Raw genomic sequence first — 17,659 nt, forward strand, 5'->3', positions numbered from 1 at the left:
CGTTTTTTTTATTAAATGTGCTTTTTTGTGTGCTACAGTTTGTATGTGTAAAGTTAAAGTTAAGTTAAAGCAGGGGCGTCACTAGCTTTTAAGGACAGGGGGGGCTTTGCCCCCAGGAGATGCACAGGATGCGAGCGAATGTTACGCACGAGCACAAAACTTCACAAACGGCTAACAAAGACTTAGAAATTATTCATTGTTATTATTATTATTTTTTAAAAATGCACGGGACGAAATGAAATGCTCCCCGGGACGATGGCTTTTAACCATATATTTTCTTTTTCTTTTGATGTATTTATTCATTTTACATTTTATATTAAATGTCTTGGTTTTTCCTCCCTCTGAAAATCCTATTAAATGTTTAACAAGCCATCCTATAATAATAAAACAGCTATTAATGTAACAATACAATAAAACAAATACATTTAATGATGTTTTTTTCATTATTTTAACAATAGGCTTATGTATATTACTTTATATAGATTCTACAAGAAACACAAAACTTAAAAAAATAAATGATTTACAATTGCACACACAAGGTTTTGTGCAGCTTCACTCATTGTAAAGGAAGATAATGTGCTTCGTACACCTGCAGGACCGCAAGCAAGGTTGCAGAGAAAATGCGGGCTGGAATTTGAGTGATGTGGGCATTTTCTATATGAACAAGTGGAATGGATTGGATACCGACGCACGAAAGGGGCTCTCTACCTTACGCTACGAAGTGGGGGGAAACTGAGTGAATAATAACAGGTTATATGATTATTTATTTAAACTCATATTTGGGCCACTTTATAATGAATATGTCGGCATTTATTTGTAAAAAAAAAACAAACAAAAAAAACGAATTATTTAGGGGGGCTTAAGAATATTTTAGGGGGGCTTGAGCCCCCCTAAAATAGGCCTAACAACGCCAATGAGTTAAAGTACCAATGATTGTCACACACACACTAGGTGTGGTGAAATATGTCCTCTGCATTTGACCCATCCCCTTGATCACCCTCTGGGATGTGAGGGGAGCAGTGGGCAGCAGCGGCGCCGCGCCCGGGAATAATTGTTGGTGATTTAACCCCCAATTCCAAGCCTTGATGTTGAGTGCCAAGCAGGGAAGAATGCTGGTATGAGCTTTTAAACATAACCCGTTAACTGCTGCCAATCAAATGGTGAATAAGATACTCTTTAGGGTTCATATGTTTGTAAATCTGACTGTGATGAAGTCAGTGCCTCACCAGCCATCAACCTCACCGCACGTCACTGATGTATACAGTGTATATGTATGTATGTCTACCATATATATAACATATATATGTATACTTTGTATATATATATATATGTACCCCTGTGACATATATATGTACATATATGTATATATATATATATATATATATATATGTCTTAATAAGGTTATCCAAAAAATAGTGCTCGATACCGTAGTAGAGCGCAATATATGTATGTGTGGGGAAAAAAATCACAAGACTATTTCATCTCTACAGGCCTGTTTCATGAGGGGGGGTACCCTCAATCGTCAGGAGATTTTAATGGGAGCATTCGCATACCATGGTTTGTATAGGGCACAGAGTGGGTGGGTACAGGCTGGCCTAGGGGCGTGGTGATTGGCTCATGTGTTACCTAGGAGGTGTTTCCGTCTATGGCGGCATGTTGTTACAATTTCGCTGCGCTTGTTGAGGGATGACAGGTCTGGACGGTAAATAATAAACAGTTTCTCTTTCAAGCAAAGGTTGCATCTTTTATTACCACTATTGTAAGGTGTGCTGGATGCAAGAATTTGCCATGTTATTGAATATTCAACATTATTGTCTTTGAGGTCCCAAATGTGTTTGCTGAGTTCTGTGGTATTTCGCAGGTTTTTGTTCCTGAAAGAAGCCTTGTGGTTGTTCCATCTGGTTTTGAATTCACCCTCGGTTAATCCTACATATGTGTCGGATGTGTTAATGTCCTTGCGTATTACCTTAGATTGGTAGACAACTGATGTTTGTAAGCATCCCCCGTTGAGGGGGCAATCAGGTTTCTTTCGACAGTTACATGCTTTGTTGGTTTTGGAGTCGTTCTGACTGGGGGTCGACGGCTCATTTGCAATTGTTTTGTTGTGGTTTGAGATGATTTGTCGTATATTGTTCATGCAGCTGTAGCTCAATTTGATGTTGTTCTTGTTGAATACTTTTCTTAGGTTGTTGTCTTTGGGAAAGTGTTTGTCAATCAGATTGAGGAATTTGTGTCCAATGTTCGTTGAGACGTTTTTGCTGTATGGGGGGTTGTACCAGATGATGCCGTTTCGTTTTCTGTTCTTTTTTGGCTGGTTTCCTGGCGTGGGTTCATAGGTGAGGGTGAAATTGTATCCGCTTTCATCAAGGGCTTTTTGGTACGGGGGGGTTGCTTGGTCAAATTCAGCTTTGCTAGATGACAGCATCGATAGCCTTTTATTGATTCCGGTAGGTATTCTTTTCGTGGTGGTGGGTGGGTGGTTGCTGTCATGGTGCACGTATTGGAGTGTTGTGTTGTATATATATATATATATATATATATATATATATATATATATAGTAGCTAAGCAGTACTATAAAAATCCAGCAAAATACGCTTTGCAAACAATATGAGCAGAAAATAGCCTCACTAGACAAGTTTATTGCATGTTTAAACTGTCATAATTTTACCTGTCTGTACTGTAGTTATATTTTTCATGTACCGTATATAATGTTTTAACAGCCGTTTTATAGTGATGTGTATTTCACTGCTCTTTCAATTGCATTGCTTTGTTCACAGTCTAATCTTTTTTGTACTGTTATTAAGTAGACACTTTTAAAGATCTGTCCAGGGACAACAAATGGAAATAGCCATTGTGGCTAATTCCGCTGCATGTGCAGCAATGTTGATTAGTGTACACTGTCCGTGTTAAATAAAGCCATAAATGAATAAATAGCACAATTGGTTTAGAAAATGGATGGATGCAACATCTGTAATAATAAACAAAAGTTGAGGTGGAGTTTTAAGTTTTTAGGAATTGTGCTGGATTCACAAAACATGAAGAAATTCAACATATCATACTCAGATACTTAATAAATAAATTAACAACAAAAAAAACCCTGATTCCAAATGACTTTATCACCAGCTGGACACTAACAAACATAAGTTGGTGGAAGTTTTGGGGGTTTTTTTATCTTAAAGGACCAGAAATAAAAGCCCACCATGTTATGTTTTGTCACAGCACCTGTTAGACCAGTTGATCTGCCGTTTCTTTTCTTTTCTCCTCTGCTCCCCTTTTCCTTGTGGAGGGGGGGGCACAAGTCCGGTGGCCATGGATGAAGTGCTGGCTGTCCAGAGTCGGGACCCGGGGTGGACCGCTCGCCTGTGCATCGGCTGGGAACATCTCTGCGCTGCTGACCCGTCTCCGCTCGGGATGGTGTCCTGCTGGCCCCACTATGGACTGGACTCTTACTATTATGTTAGATCCACTATGGACTGGACTCTCACTATTATGTTAGATCCACTATGGACTGGACTCTCACTATTATGTTAGATCCACTATGGACTGGATTCTTACTATTATGTTGGATCCACTATGGACTGGACTTTCACTATTATGTTAGATCCACTATGGACTGGATTCTTACTATTATGTTGGATCCACTATGGACTGGACTCTCACTATTATGTTAGATCCACTATGGACTGGATTCTTACTATTATGTTGGATCCACTATGGACTGGACTCTCACTATTATGTTAGATCCACTATGGACTGGACTGTCACTATTATGTTGGATCCACTATGGACTGGACTCTCACTATTATGTTAGATCCACTATGGACTGGATTCTTACTATTATGTTGGATCCACTATGGACTGGACTCTCACAATATTATGTCAGACCCACTCGATATCCATTGCATTCGGTCTCCCCTAGAGGGGGGGGGGGTTACCCACATATGCGGTCCTCTCCAAGGTTTCTCATAGTCATTCACATCGACGTCCCACTGGGGTGAGTTTTTCTTTGCCCTTATGTGGGCTTTGTACCGAGGATGTCGTTGTGGCTTGTGCAGCCCTTTGAGACACTTGTGATTTAGCGCTATATAAATAAACATTGATTGATTGATTGATTGACAGCAGCTTAGTTAACGTCTGTGTATTATTCTCCTTAGTTTTCTCCCTTGGTTACGTTTTCTTGTTGCTAGGTGGCTGATTAGCTGCACATGCTGTCTGTTTTTTGATTAGCGTCCTCACCGGGTTCTGCCCCTAATCAATCCCCTTTGTATTCTGGTGTTTCCCTGTCTTGGTTGCTGGTCCACTGTTTGCTAAAGACGACGGTTTGTTTGTCGGTTTAGTTGTTTGTTTCACGCTACGTACGTTTTTCACTCTGCTATCTTAAAGCCACGCTAAACTAGCACCCAGTTGATGTTATTATGCCTTGTGTATTGAAGTAAAGAATCATCTTACTTGCACCCTGCCTGAGGTCCTCCGCATCTTTGGAGTCGCAAACACTTCACGACAAGTCAGCTTACGACACACCATGTATCAACAGTGCAGATATAACCTACTCATTACCGTATTTTTTGGACTAAAATCCTTAAACTTTCTCAGTGTGCCTTGTAGAGATGCGCGGATAGGCAATTATTTAATCCGCAACCGCATCACAAAAGTCGTCAACCATCCGCCATCCACCCGAACTAACATTTAATCAAAACCGCACCCGCCCGCCATCCGCCACCCGCCCGTTGTTATATATCTAATATAGACGATGCAAGGCATTAGTGAGGTTATAAAGCTTTTGCTTGTTAAAGAAAGGAGACTGATCCAATGCAGCAGAGACATTCAATGCGTGCCACGCTGTCACGGCCCAGACGCACACCAGTGCGCAATCATCTGGGAGCCGCGCTGAGCGCACCTCCAAGCGCGCTCGCGCCACTCAAACTGCTGCAGGCAGCTGCGTTCTATCTTGTTTTAACATCCTGTGGCACTCTTCTGGGATCACGGCGGACGAAACTGCTCATGCTCAGGGTGTTTGTGGAGGTTCGGGGTTTTGCACAAATGTGATGCACCATGTTAGATGTCCCGGTTTTGTGACTGTCGTAGACATAAACAGTGTCGCAGCTCTTGCAAATCACGTAGCCAGCATTACTATCATCCTGATTTACAACCTCATAAAAATGAGTCCACGCTGAACTTTTCTGGCCTGTTTTTCCCCTGGTCTTTAGTATTCCCTTTTTTAGTTTGTCGCGTACCACGTTTTCTGCCGGCATTGCCATCTCTTTTTTTTTTTCTTCTTCTGTTGTGGCATATGCTACAGGTGCCTGCTCGTTTTTCGTATGTGGGTAACAACATTTAACTATGTATATATATTTCCGAATTGGTTTAACTGCCACCCGCCTGAATCTATTTAAAATCTAATTTTTTTTTATTTCAACCGCCCGACCCGACCCGCGGATAAAATCTTTTTTTTTTTTTTTTTCAACCGCCCGACCCGCGGATAATCCACGGACTCCGCGGTTGTGTCCGCAAACCGCGCATCTCTAGTGCCTTATAACCTGGTGTGCCTAATGTACGGAATAATTCTGGTTGTGCTTACCCACCTTGAAGCAATTTTATTTGGTACATGGTGTAATGATAAGTGTGACCAGTAGATGGTAGTCAAACTGTAGAGATGTGTATAGACTGCAATATGACGCCAGTAAATGTTAGAATAATTATGTATAAGTTATCACACAACTCTTATGCTTAAAGGCTGTTGCTATTGTTATTATCAATTGTGCTGAAGTTGTACTTTTCTATCCGTGCAAAGACACAACTTGTGGTCTTGCTTTGCGAAGTTTTCTCATGTCAGCAGTTTGGTTCCAGACCCTGCCTGCTGACAGCCAAGGACGGACATCAAGTACCTCGGCGCGGACAGGACAGAGACAGGGCGAAATCACGAATAATCATGAATTGTGTCTACTGGGGGCTGCTTGCAGCCTCAGTGATGTTAACTAGAGACCTCCCAAATAAATAGAGGAGCACGTGGGACCGTACTTTAGAGCTTAGGGGGAAACTGTAACTGAGTGTACAGCCCAATAGGTCTCTCCTCATGAGTATTATTCAACTCTGTCTCTGCTTGATTCCTTCTTCTTGTCTTGTGTAATAGATAGTTCGGTGTCTGAACCTGACAGTAAACAACACCAAAACTTTAAATGTTCCTTTGAGAATATAGAACATTACACAAAAATCTTTCAAAATGTTTTAGTAGGACTTTGAAGCCGCACCGCTTGATGGATTGTCGGTGCGTTACGGCTACCGTAGTCAGAAGTACGACTATTATTATGGTGTGTGTATAAGGACCGCAAAATAGCACCCATTAGCCGACACTTTTTCTGGCGGTTTGTTTCGTAATATTATGCAAAACCAACTTTTCTTACCTTCTGGTACCTGCTGATCTATTTTTGGGATCTGCATAAGTCCTGAAAATGTGCGCACGTCCGGCATTTTTAGTCCGTGCTGACATCGTAGTCGATAAGCTTCTTCTTATTCTCTATCTTCTTGTTATGGGGCATTTCTACTATTAAAAAAAATATGAAACAGTATCAAAATCTCACGGTACAATATTATTGCGGTATCTGTCCAAAAAAAAAAAAAGAAGCTTGGTAAAAATGCCACACTGTGTAAAATGAAGTGTCAGGAATAGAGATGTCGATAAATGCTTTAAAATGTAATATCGGAAATTATCGGTATAGTTTTTTGTATTATCCGTATCCGTTTTATTTTTTTTATTTTTTTTTATTAAATCAACATAAAAAACACAAGATACACTTACAATTAGTGCACCAACCCAAAAAACCTATATATATATATATATATATATATATATATATACATATATATGTATGTGTGGGGAAAAAATCACAAGACTATTTCATCTCTACAGGCCTGTTTCATGAGGGGGGGTACCTTCAATCATCAGGAGATTTTAATGGGAGCATTCGCATACCATGGTTTATATAGGGCACAGAGTGGGTGGGTACAGGCTGGCCTAGGGGCGTGGTGATTGTCTCATGTGTTACCTAGGAGGTGTTTCCGTCTATGGCGGCATGTTGTTACAATTTCGCTGCGCTTGTTGAGGGATGACAGGTCTGGACGGTAAATAATAAACAGTTTCCCTTTCAAGCATAGGTTGCATCTTTTATTACCACTATTGTAAGGTGTGCTGGATGCAAGAATTTGCCATGTTATTGAATATTCAACATTATTGTCTTTGAGGTCCCAAATGTGTTTGCTGAGTTCTGTGGTATTTCGCAGGTTTTTGTTCCTGAAAGAAGCCTTGTGGTTGTTCCATCTGGTTTTGAATTCACCCTCGGTTAATCCTACATATGTGTCGGATGTGTTAATGTCCTTGCGTATTACCTTAGATTGGTAGACAACTGATGTTTGTAAGCACCCCCCGTTGAGAGGGCAATCAGGTTTCTTTCGACAGTTACATCCTTTGTTGGTTTTGGAGTCGCTCTGTCCGGGGGCCGACGGCTCATTTGCAATTGTTTTGTTGTGGTTTGAGAGGATTTGTCGTATATTGTTCATGCAGCTGTATATATATATATGTATGTGTGGGGGAAAAAATCACAAGACTATTTCATCTCTACAGGCCTGTTTCATGAGGGGGGTACCCTCAATCGTCAGGAGAAAAAAAAATAAAAAAATAAAATAAAAAATCTCCTGACGATTGAGGGTACCCCCCTCATGAAACAGGCCTGTAGAGATGAAATAGTCTTGTGATTTTTTTCCCCACACATACATATATTGCGCTCTACTACGGTATCGAGCACTATTTTTTGGATAACCTTATTAAGACATATATATATATATATATATATATATCTACATCCTGAAAATATGCAAACAAAACTGTGTTTAGATGATTGATACTTCAAACTTGCACAAATAAATATTAAGGGATATAACATAACTTGGCTTCTGAGAGCTTCAAAATGTAATGAATAAAATGCTAAAGTTGTTGATAAACAAGCAACTATTTTAATAATTAAATATGGTCATTTTAAATGAATTATTATGATAATTTAAAATCAATTATTTCAAATATGTTTATTTTAATGTATAATTCTAATGCCTGGATGTAATAAGGAGTCAGAAAAAATATAATAAAAATACAATTAATTTTGATGTTTTTAGCAAAATATAGTAAAAGTGTATTTAGTTGGGGTTTTTTTTTTATTAATAAATATATTTATTTGTAGGTAAGATAGACATAATACAATTTATCTCTAGTCTGGATGATTTAGTTCTTGTCACCCTGTTGTCCTCCCGTCGTGAAAAAAGGCTGTCCTCACTCAGGTCCGGCTGAAAATCGGGAGATTTTCGGGAGAATATTTGTCCCGGGAGGTTTTCGGGAGAGGCGCTGAATTTCGGGAGTCTCCCGGAAAATTCGGGAGGGTTGGCAAGTATGTGTCATGACTTGGACTGTGGAGTTTTTGTTTTCCCAAGATACAAAAGGATTTGGATCGGACATGGCTTGAAGGTAAATACATTTTTAATAATAACACTCAAAAGAACAAAAGGCGCGCTCAAGGCGGATGTACAAATTTGACTAATGAAAACAAAAGACTTGCACGGGGGCAAAAAACTATGAACAATAAAAAAACACTAACTGTGGCAATAATAAAAAAACTTACTTGGCATGGACATGAAGTGCGCAGACATGGACAGAGTGTGACAGGGGGCATAAATGCGAGGATAGCAGGGTGAGAAAGGCTATGACTCCAGGACGAACAACAGAAAATGAAAAGCTTAAATAACACAGACATGATTAACAACAGGTGCGTGACTCAAAACAGGTGCGTGACATGACAGGTGAAACTAATGGGTAACTATGGTGACAAGACAAGGGAGTGAAAAAGCCAGAAACTAAACAAAACATGACTAAGACAAAACATGATTACACAGACATGACAGCATGCACTATAATCTACTGTTTTTGTACTTGTTTTGGTTGTTCTTGTTCATATGTTTGTTTGTAAATGTTGAACTTCATAAATAAAGGTGTATATTAAAAAAAAGTATATAGTGTATGTATAAAAAAATATATATACAGGTAAAAGCCAGTAAATTAGAATATTTTGAAAAACTTGATTTATTTCAGTAATTGCATTCAAAAGGTGTAACTTGTACATTATATTTATTCATTGCACACAGACTGATGCATTCAAATGTTTATTTCATTTAATTTTGATGATTTGAAGTGGCAACAAATGAAAATCCAAAATTCCGTGTGTCACAAAATTAGAATATTACTTAAGGCTAATACAAAAAAGGGATTTTTAGAAATGTTGGGGTGCCATGTCATCTGCTGGTGTCGGTCCACTCTGTTTCCTGAGATCCAGGGTCAACGCAGCCGTCTACCAGCAAGTTTTAGAGCACTTCATGCTTCCTGCTGCTGACCTGCTCTATGGAGATGGAGATTTCAAGTTCCAACAGGACTTGGCGCCTGCACACAGCGCAAAATCTACCCGTGCCTGGTTTACGGACCATGGTATTTCTGTTCTAAATTGGCCCGCCAACTCCCCTGACCTTAGCCCCATAGAAAATCTGTGGGGTATTGTGAAAAGGAAGATGCAGAATGCCAGACCCAAAAACGCAGAAGAGTTGAAGGCCACTATCAGAGCAACCTGGGCTCTCATAACACCTGAGCAGTGCCAGAAACTCATCGACTCCATGCCACGCCGCATTAACGCAGTAATTGAGGCAAAAGGAGCTCCAACCAAGTATTGAGTATTGTACATGCTCATATTTTTCATTTTCATACTTTTCAGTTGGCCAACATTTCTAAAAATCCCTTTTTTGTATTAGCCTTAAGTAATATTCTAATTTTGTGACACACGGAATTTTGGATTTTCATTTGTTGCCACTTCAAATCATCAAAATTAAATGAAATAAACATTTGAATGCATCAGTCTGTGTGCAATGAATAAATATAATGTACAAGTTACACCTTTTGAATGCAATTACTGAAATAAATCAAGTTTTTCAAAATATTCTAATTTACTGGCTTTTACCTGTATATTTATTTATTGTATTATTATTTTTTTAATAAACCAAAAAATACAAAAATCAAACCAAAATACTGCCCTATTTATAATACCCTTACACCCCGTTGTTTTTATCTTAAAAGTCCTGCTATTTCTAGATATACAAATCTTGATTTAGGATGTCTTATCAAGTCAAATGAACTCTCTGCATGGACAGATCATTTCGGCAGTTTTTAGTATTTTTTTTTTAATCTAGTCTTTTTATCACATATTTTCTCAGCTCTTTTTTGCAGTGTAAACAAAGGAACGAGCGTTGGCTTTAAACATATAGACTTTATTAAATTTTTTATATCTTTATTTAAATTTTTTTAGGTAAAGATTATTTATGTATTTAATATTTGTTTACTTACTGTGGTATATTATTTACTATTCATTTATTCCCTGTTCTGTTACAGAAACAAGGATATGTGATAAAATTGCTATGGTGTGAAAAGGGGTAGGAGTAAATAAGCTCAGCTTCTTCCTACTCCTTTTCGGACGTGCTGTAATGAAACAACCGGAAATATGTGATGCATGACATTGTATCGTATGCATGTTCCAAATAAACTGAAACTGAACTGTTTCAATGTCCATTTCTCTGATGATGCGATTGTTGATGACTGAAGTGCTGATATCAACCCATCCCACCCCCCGGATTGTAAATACCGTATTTTCCGCACTATAAGCCGCCCCGGGTTATTAGCCGCACCTTCAATGAATGGCATATTTCAAAACTTTGTCCACCTATAAGCCGCCCCGGACTATAAGCCGCGCCTACGCTGCGCTAAAGGGAATGTCAAAAAAACAGTCAGATAGGTCAGTCAAACTTTAATAATATATTAAAAACCAGCGTTCTAACAACTCTGTTCACTCCCAAAATGTACGCAAATGTGCAATCACAAACATAGTAAAATTCAAAATAGTGCAGAGCAATAGCAACATAATGTTGCTCGAACGTTAATGTCACAACACACAAAATAAACATAGCGCTCACTTTCTGAAGTTATTCTTCATTCGTAAATCCTTCGTCTTCGGTGTCCGAAGTGAAAAGTTGGGCAAATGTGAGATCCAAAATGGCCAGTTCCGTCTCGTCAAAGTCATCGGAGTCAGTGTCACTGTTATCCAGCAGTTCTGTGAATCCTGCCTTCCGGAAAGCTCGGACCACAGTTGTGACCGAAATATCTGCCCAGGCATTTACGATCCACTGGCAGATGTTGGCGTCGTCTGGCGCTGCCTCCCTGTCTTAGTGAAGGTGTGTTCGCCTTCTGTCATCCATTGTTCCCACGCAGTTAGCAGTCTAGCTTCGAATGCCCTGTTGACACCAATATCTAGCGGCTGGAGGTCTTTTGTCAATCCACCCGGAATGACGGCGAGTATTGAATTAAGCGCGTAAGCGTGTCTCTTAATGTGATGTTATGAGCTAGCAAATAAAACAACTACACTACCCAGCATGCAACGATAGTTACGAGCATGCGCGATAGCCCTGAGAAGCGTTGTTGTATGCTGGCAGTTAGAATGTGGTTATGAGCACGCTGTGAGTAAACGTTGAGAACTCAGTTAACACGCCTCGTCTGCATTATTTATAATTAGACAGACAACACACTTAATAGGAGCCATTTTGGGGTCTTTACATAAACACACAAATGGAAATGAAACGTCACATATCCCAGCATGCACCGCGCGCTTCTTCTTCTTCCGGGGGCGGGTGGTTGCTTACAGTAGAAGAAGAAGCGCTTCCTGTTCTATGGGGGCGGGTGCTTACCTTGGCGGTTGCTTGCGTAGAAGAAGAAGCGCTTCCTGCTCTACCGGGAAAAAAGATGGCGGCTGTTTACCGAAGTTGCGAGAACGAAACTTTATGAAAATGAATCTTAATATTTATCCATATATAAAGCGCACCGGGTTAAAAGCCGCACTGTCAGCTTTTGAGTAAATTTGTGGTTTTTAGGTGCGGCTAATGGTGCGGAAAATACGGTAATGTAAATAATTCAATGTATATACTCTGATGATTAACTTGTGTGATGACTGTATTATGATGATAGTATATATGTGTACCATGAATTGATTAACGTGGACTTAAACATGTGTAAAAACTTATTGGGGTGTTACCATTTAGTGGTCAATTGTAGGGAATATGTACTGTACTGTGCAATCTACTAAAGACCATGTTTCGAATGTCTTCATTTTAGCATCAACTTGCCAAATTAAAAACAAACCAAAAATAAACATTTGGTTTCTTTGTTTCCTTTGCGAGTGAATGAGTGCAGTTGCTTCTGCACCACAACAAACAATAAAGAGAGTTGACAATCACTTGCACGTGTCTCAATTTAAGGGAAATGTTTTGAGCAACGTCAAAATATTCCCTCAGCGTCTCCAGCGTGTTTTGTCCTTGGCCGGATGTGTCCAGCTCTTTTCTTTCCCCTCATCCTACCTCGTCTCTGACCCCCAACGTTGGCCCAAATCTTCCAGGCTGGGGATTTAATGGCTCTTTGCTCGCTCTTGTCTGGAGATGTAATTAAACATCTGAAAGCACTTGGAAATGACATTCTTTTGGCTCGTCTTCCTCATGAAACGTGCTCATAATTACTTTCTTTCTCCGTGTTGAGAATGATATTTGAAGAGGGTCGGGGGTGTTTGGGACTGTCTGGCACAAATGACAATTTACTGCCTTGCTATAACACACACTGGGAACAAGTCCTTGAACATTCTGTAGTCGTCGTCTGCTGAAGACGCTCCACAGCAGAGCAGGGCAAATATTTTGACTCGGGGGTTACATTGAGAGGAAAAATGTGTCTGGGGGGGCCAATGCATACTTGCCAACCCTCCCGGATTTTCCGGGAGACTCCCGAAATTCAGCGCCTCTCCCGAAAACCTCCCGGGACAAATTTTCTCCCGAAAATCTGGAGCTGGAGGCCACGCCCCCTCCAGCTCCATGCGGACCTGAGTGACGTGTTGACAGCCTGTTGTACATGCATATGTGACCCACCCATAATGTGTCACATTTTTGTGTTGATTTATTTATTTTATTTTGTGGTTTGAATTCGTTTTTGGAGCTGTCATTACACGTTTATCAGTATTCACATTGGTCAGTAGGGGGCAGTAGGGCGTTTCTTCCCAATTGAATGCTATCACCTGCAGACCGGAAGTGTCTTGTCATTCTGATGAGCGCGACCAGTCTGTGAACAAACGTCCTGTGTGCTTTTTCCTCCTGTATAACAGGTTAGTTTTGGTGAATCAACTCACTGAATAATATCCATGTGATCTTTATAAGTTTAAGTACACATTCTGATGGTGGAGCCTAACTCTAAAGTGTTTGTGAGTTGTAGTTTGTATTTGTGAATGAATCCAGTTCACAGCATTTATATAGGAACTTCTGATCCTAATTCAGACTCCCAAATTAGAGCTCCCGTTTTCTTATTGATTTTATAATGTATATTTGTATAATGTGTGTGTTCTGAAATAGTGACAGAGAATAGAACAAGGATGGACAATTCAACCCTTAACTCAACAATGAGTAGAGGAGTGTTATGTGTGTGTATATGTGTAAATAAATGAACACTGAAATTCAAATATTTATTTTTTTTAATTTATATATATATATATATATATATATATATATATATATATATATATATATATATATATATATATATATATATGTAAATATATATTTATATATATATATATAATAAAATATATATGTATATATATATATATATATATATATATAAATATATTTATATATATATGTATATATATATAATAAAATATATATGTATATATATATATATATATATATATATATATATATATATATATATATATATATATAGCTAGAATTCACTGAAAGTCAAGTATTTCTTATATATATATATATATATATATATATATATCTTAACCACGCCCCCAACCACGACCCCGCCTCACCCCCGACCACGCCCCCCGCCCCCCACCTCCCGAAATCGGAGGTCTCAAGGTTGGCAAGTATGGGCCAATGTCTTATGTGTGTATAAATGATATATACACATTTATCTGTAAAAGTCTGCTGTACAGTATGTGTGTTTGGCTCCCTTTTTTTTCAGGAACACTAATACCAAAAGTCACAATGTCCGATGGAATTCTAAAAACAGATCACCTCAAAAAAAAACGAAATAGAATTTTACGGTTTTTTTTACTGAATGGGACTGTCAGGACGTGGACTATGGTGTGTTTGTTTTCCCGAGATGCAAGTAAAGTTGGCGCGGGCAAGGCGTGAATGTGAGTACATATTTATTAATAACACTAACAAATTACAAAAAAAAGAAGCAAACAAAAGGCGCGCACAATGGCGGAGAACAAACTTGGCTAATGATACAAAACTAGAGATAGACTATGAACATGAAAACGAAAACACTTACTGTGGCGTGAAACAGCATGAAAACTATGATAAACAGGAATGGCAGAGGTAGTATGGATGGATAGATATGATCATGTCACCAGGACGAACAACAGAAACAGACTGGCTTAAATAGCAGTGACATGATCAGTGAAAACAGGTGCGTGACTCAAAACGGGAAACAGGTGCTTGACATGACAGGTGAAAACTAATGGGTTGCTTTGGTGACAAAAACAAACAAAAGTGCACAAAGAGTCCAAAAACAAAACTGAACAGGACATGACAGGGACACCCAAAATGTACATGAAAATAAAGAATGTGGGATTTACAATATTAACTATGAACGATAAAGTAGCAATGATTGTCACACACACACACACACTAGGTGTGGCGGACTTATTCTCTGCATTTCACTCATCACCCTTGATCACCCCCCTGGGAGGTGAGGGGAGCAGTGGGCAGCGGCGGTGGCCGCGCCCGGGAATAATTTTTGGTGATTTAACCCCCAATTCCAAGCCTTGATGTTGAGTGCCAAGCAGGGAGGTAATGGCTACCATTTTTATAGTCTTTGGTATGACTCGGCCGGGGTTTGAACTCACAACCTACCCATCTCAGGGCGGACACTCTAACCACTAGGCCACTGAGTAGGTTAATAATAAAATAATAATAAAACACTGAATATTAACGACATTTGAACATCGAACAGGATCTTCAGCTCTCACTGGATCGGTTCGCAGCCGAGTGTGAAGCGACTGGGATGGGAATCAGCACCTCCAAGTCCGACGAGTCCATGGTTCTTGAAGATCTTGCCCCAAGTGGAGGAGTTCAAGTACCTTGGAGTCTTGTTCACGAGTGAGGGAAGAGTGGATGGTGAGATGGACAGGCGGATCGGTGCGGCGTCTTCAGTAATGCGGACGCTGTATCGATCCGTTGTGGTGCAGAAGGAGCTGGGCCGGAAGGCAAAGCTCTCAATTTACCGGTCGATCTACGTTCCCATCCTCACCTATGGTCATGAGCTTTGGGTTATGACCGAAAGGACAAGATCACGGGTAAAATACATCCATCCATTTCCTACCGCTTGTCCCTGTCGGGGTAGTGGACAAGAAAACAAAGTAAATATCTTTATGCACAAATGATATCTACTTACAAAACAAAACATAACACAACAAAACACACGGTAGGACGTACAAAACTGAAAGAAAAAGCAGCTTTTTTAAAATATTGTCTCATTGTTTGTTTCCTGCTGCTCTTTTTTTCCTCACCTTCCCAGTGTTTAGTCTCTAATTATGTAGCAACTCCTCCCACCCTCCCCCTTGTACAGCACCGCACATTTGAACGTGGCTTTAACAGAAAAACAAAGTGACAGCTCTGTAGATCGGATCAATCACGAAAGTGGCGCTTCTTCAGCCAGCAGGTGGCAGTGTGACAACTCCTGCATCAATTCTAAACTGGAATTGTATTTTATTGTGTGAATGTTTTTTTTTAACTTCTTCTTCTTCTTCTCCAGATTTTCTACCTTCCACATGTTTCACCCGATTCAAAGCGTTCCAACTTCAAACTGTTCAGCCTATTCGGGAATCGCGGGCTTTCCCTCGACAAATTCCAAAAATTCCCAGATTTCCCAGAATTCCAGGTTTTCCGTGACATTTTCCCCATTCAAACAAACAACATGTTTACTTGACCCATTTCCTGGGAAACTTATTAAGGAGCTTTTTGTATTATTAGGTCCATCAGTGCTAAATATTATAAACTTATCACTTTCCTCTGGCACTGTTCCACTAGCATTCAAAAAAGCGGTTATTCATCCTTTGCTCAAAAGACCTAACCTCGATCCTGACCTCATGGTAAACTACCGGCCGGTGTCCCACCTTCCGTTTATCTCGAAAATCCTCGAAAAAATTGTCGCACAGCAGCTAAATGAACACTTAGTGTCTAACAATCTCTGTGAACCTTTTCAATCCAGTTTCAGGGCAAATCACTCTACGGAGACAGCCCTCACAAAAATGACTAATGATCTACTGCTAACGATGGATTCTGATGCGTCATCTATGTTGCTGCTTCTTGATCTTAGCGCTGCTTTCCATACCGTCCATCATAATATTTTATTAGAGCGTATCAAAACACGTATTGGTATGTCAGACTTAGCCTTGTCGTGGTTCAACTCTTATCTTACTGACAGGATGCAATGCGTCTCCCATAACAATGTGACCTCGGACTATGTTAAGGTAAAGTGCGGAGTCCCCCAAGGTTCGGTTCTTGGCCCTGCACTCTTTAGTATTTACATGCTGCCGCTAGGCGACATCATACGCAAATACGGTGTTAGCTTTCATTGTTATGCTGATGACAGCCAACTCTACATGCCCCTAAAGCTGACCAACACGCCGGATTGTAGTCAGCTGGAGGCGTGTCTTAATGAAATTAAACAATGGATGTCCGCTAACTTCTTGCAACTCAACGCCAAGAAAACGGAAATGCTGATTATCGGTCCTGCTAAACACCGACATTTATTTACTAATACCACCTTAACATTTGACAACCAAACAATTACACAAAGTGACTCAGTAAAGAATCTGGGTATTATCTTCCACCCAACTCTCTCCTTTGAGTCACACATTAAGAGTGTTACTAAAACGGCCTTCTTTCATCTCCGTAATATCGCTAAAATTCGTTCCATTTTGTCCACTAGCGACGCTGAGATCATTATTCATGCGTTCGTTACGTCTCGTCTCGATTACTGTAACGTATTATTTTCGGGTCTCCCTATGTCTAGCATTAAAAGATTACAGTTGGTACAAAATGCGGCTGCTAGACTTTTGACAAGAACAAGAAAGTTTGATCATATTACGCCTATACTGGCTCACCTGCACTGGCTTCCTGTGCACTTAAGATGTGACTTTAAGGTTTTACTACTTACGTATAAAATACTACACGGTCTAGCTCCAGCCTATCTTACCGATTGTATTGTACCATATGTCCCGGCAAGAAATCTGCGTTCAAAGAACTCCGGCTTATTAGTGATTCCCAGAGCCCAAAAAAAGTCTGCGGGCTGTAGAGCGTTTTCTATTCGGGCTCCAGCACTATGGAATGCCCTCCCGGTAACAGTTAGAGGTGCTACCTCAGTAGAAACATTTAAGTCCCATCTCAAAACTCATTTGTATACTCTAGCCTTTGAATAGCCCCCCTTTTTTAGACCAGTTGATCTGCCGTTTCTTTTCTTTTCTCCTCTGTTCC

Source organism: Nerophis lumbriciformis, linkage group LG36, assembly GCF_033978685.3.
Source record: "Nerophis lumbriciformis linkage group LG36, RoL_Nlum_v2.1, whole genome shotgun sequence".
Lineage (NCBI taxonomy): Eukaryota > Metazoa > Chordata > Actinopteri > Syngnathiformes > Syngnathidae > Nerophis > Nerophis lumbriciformis.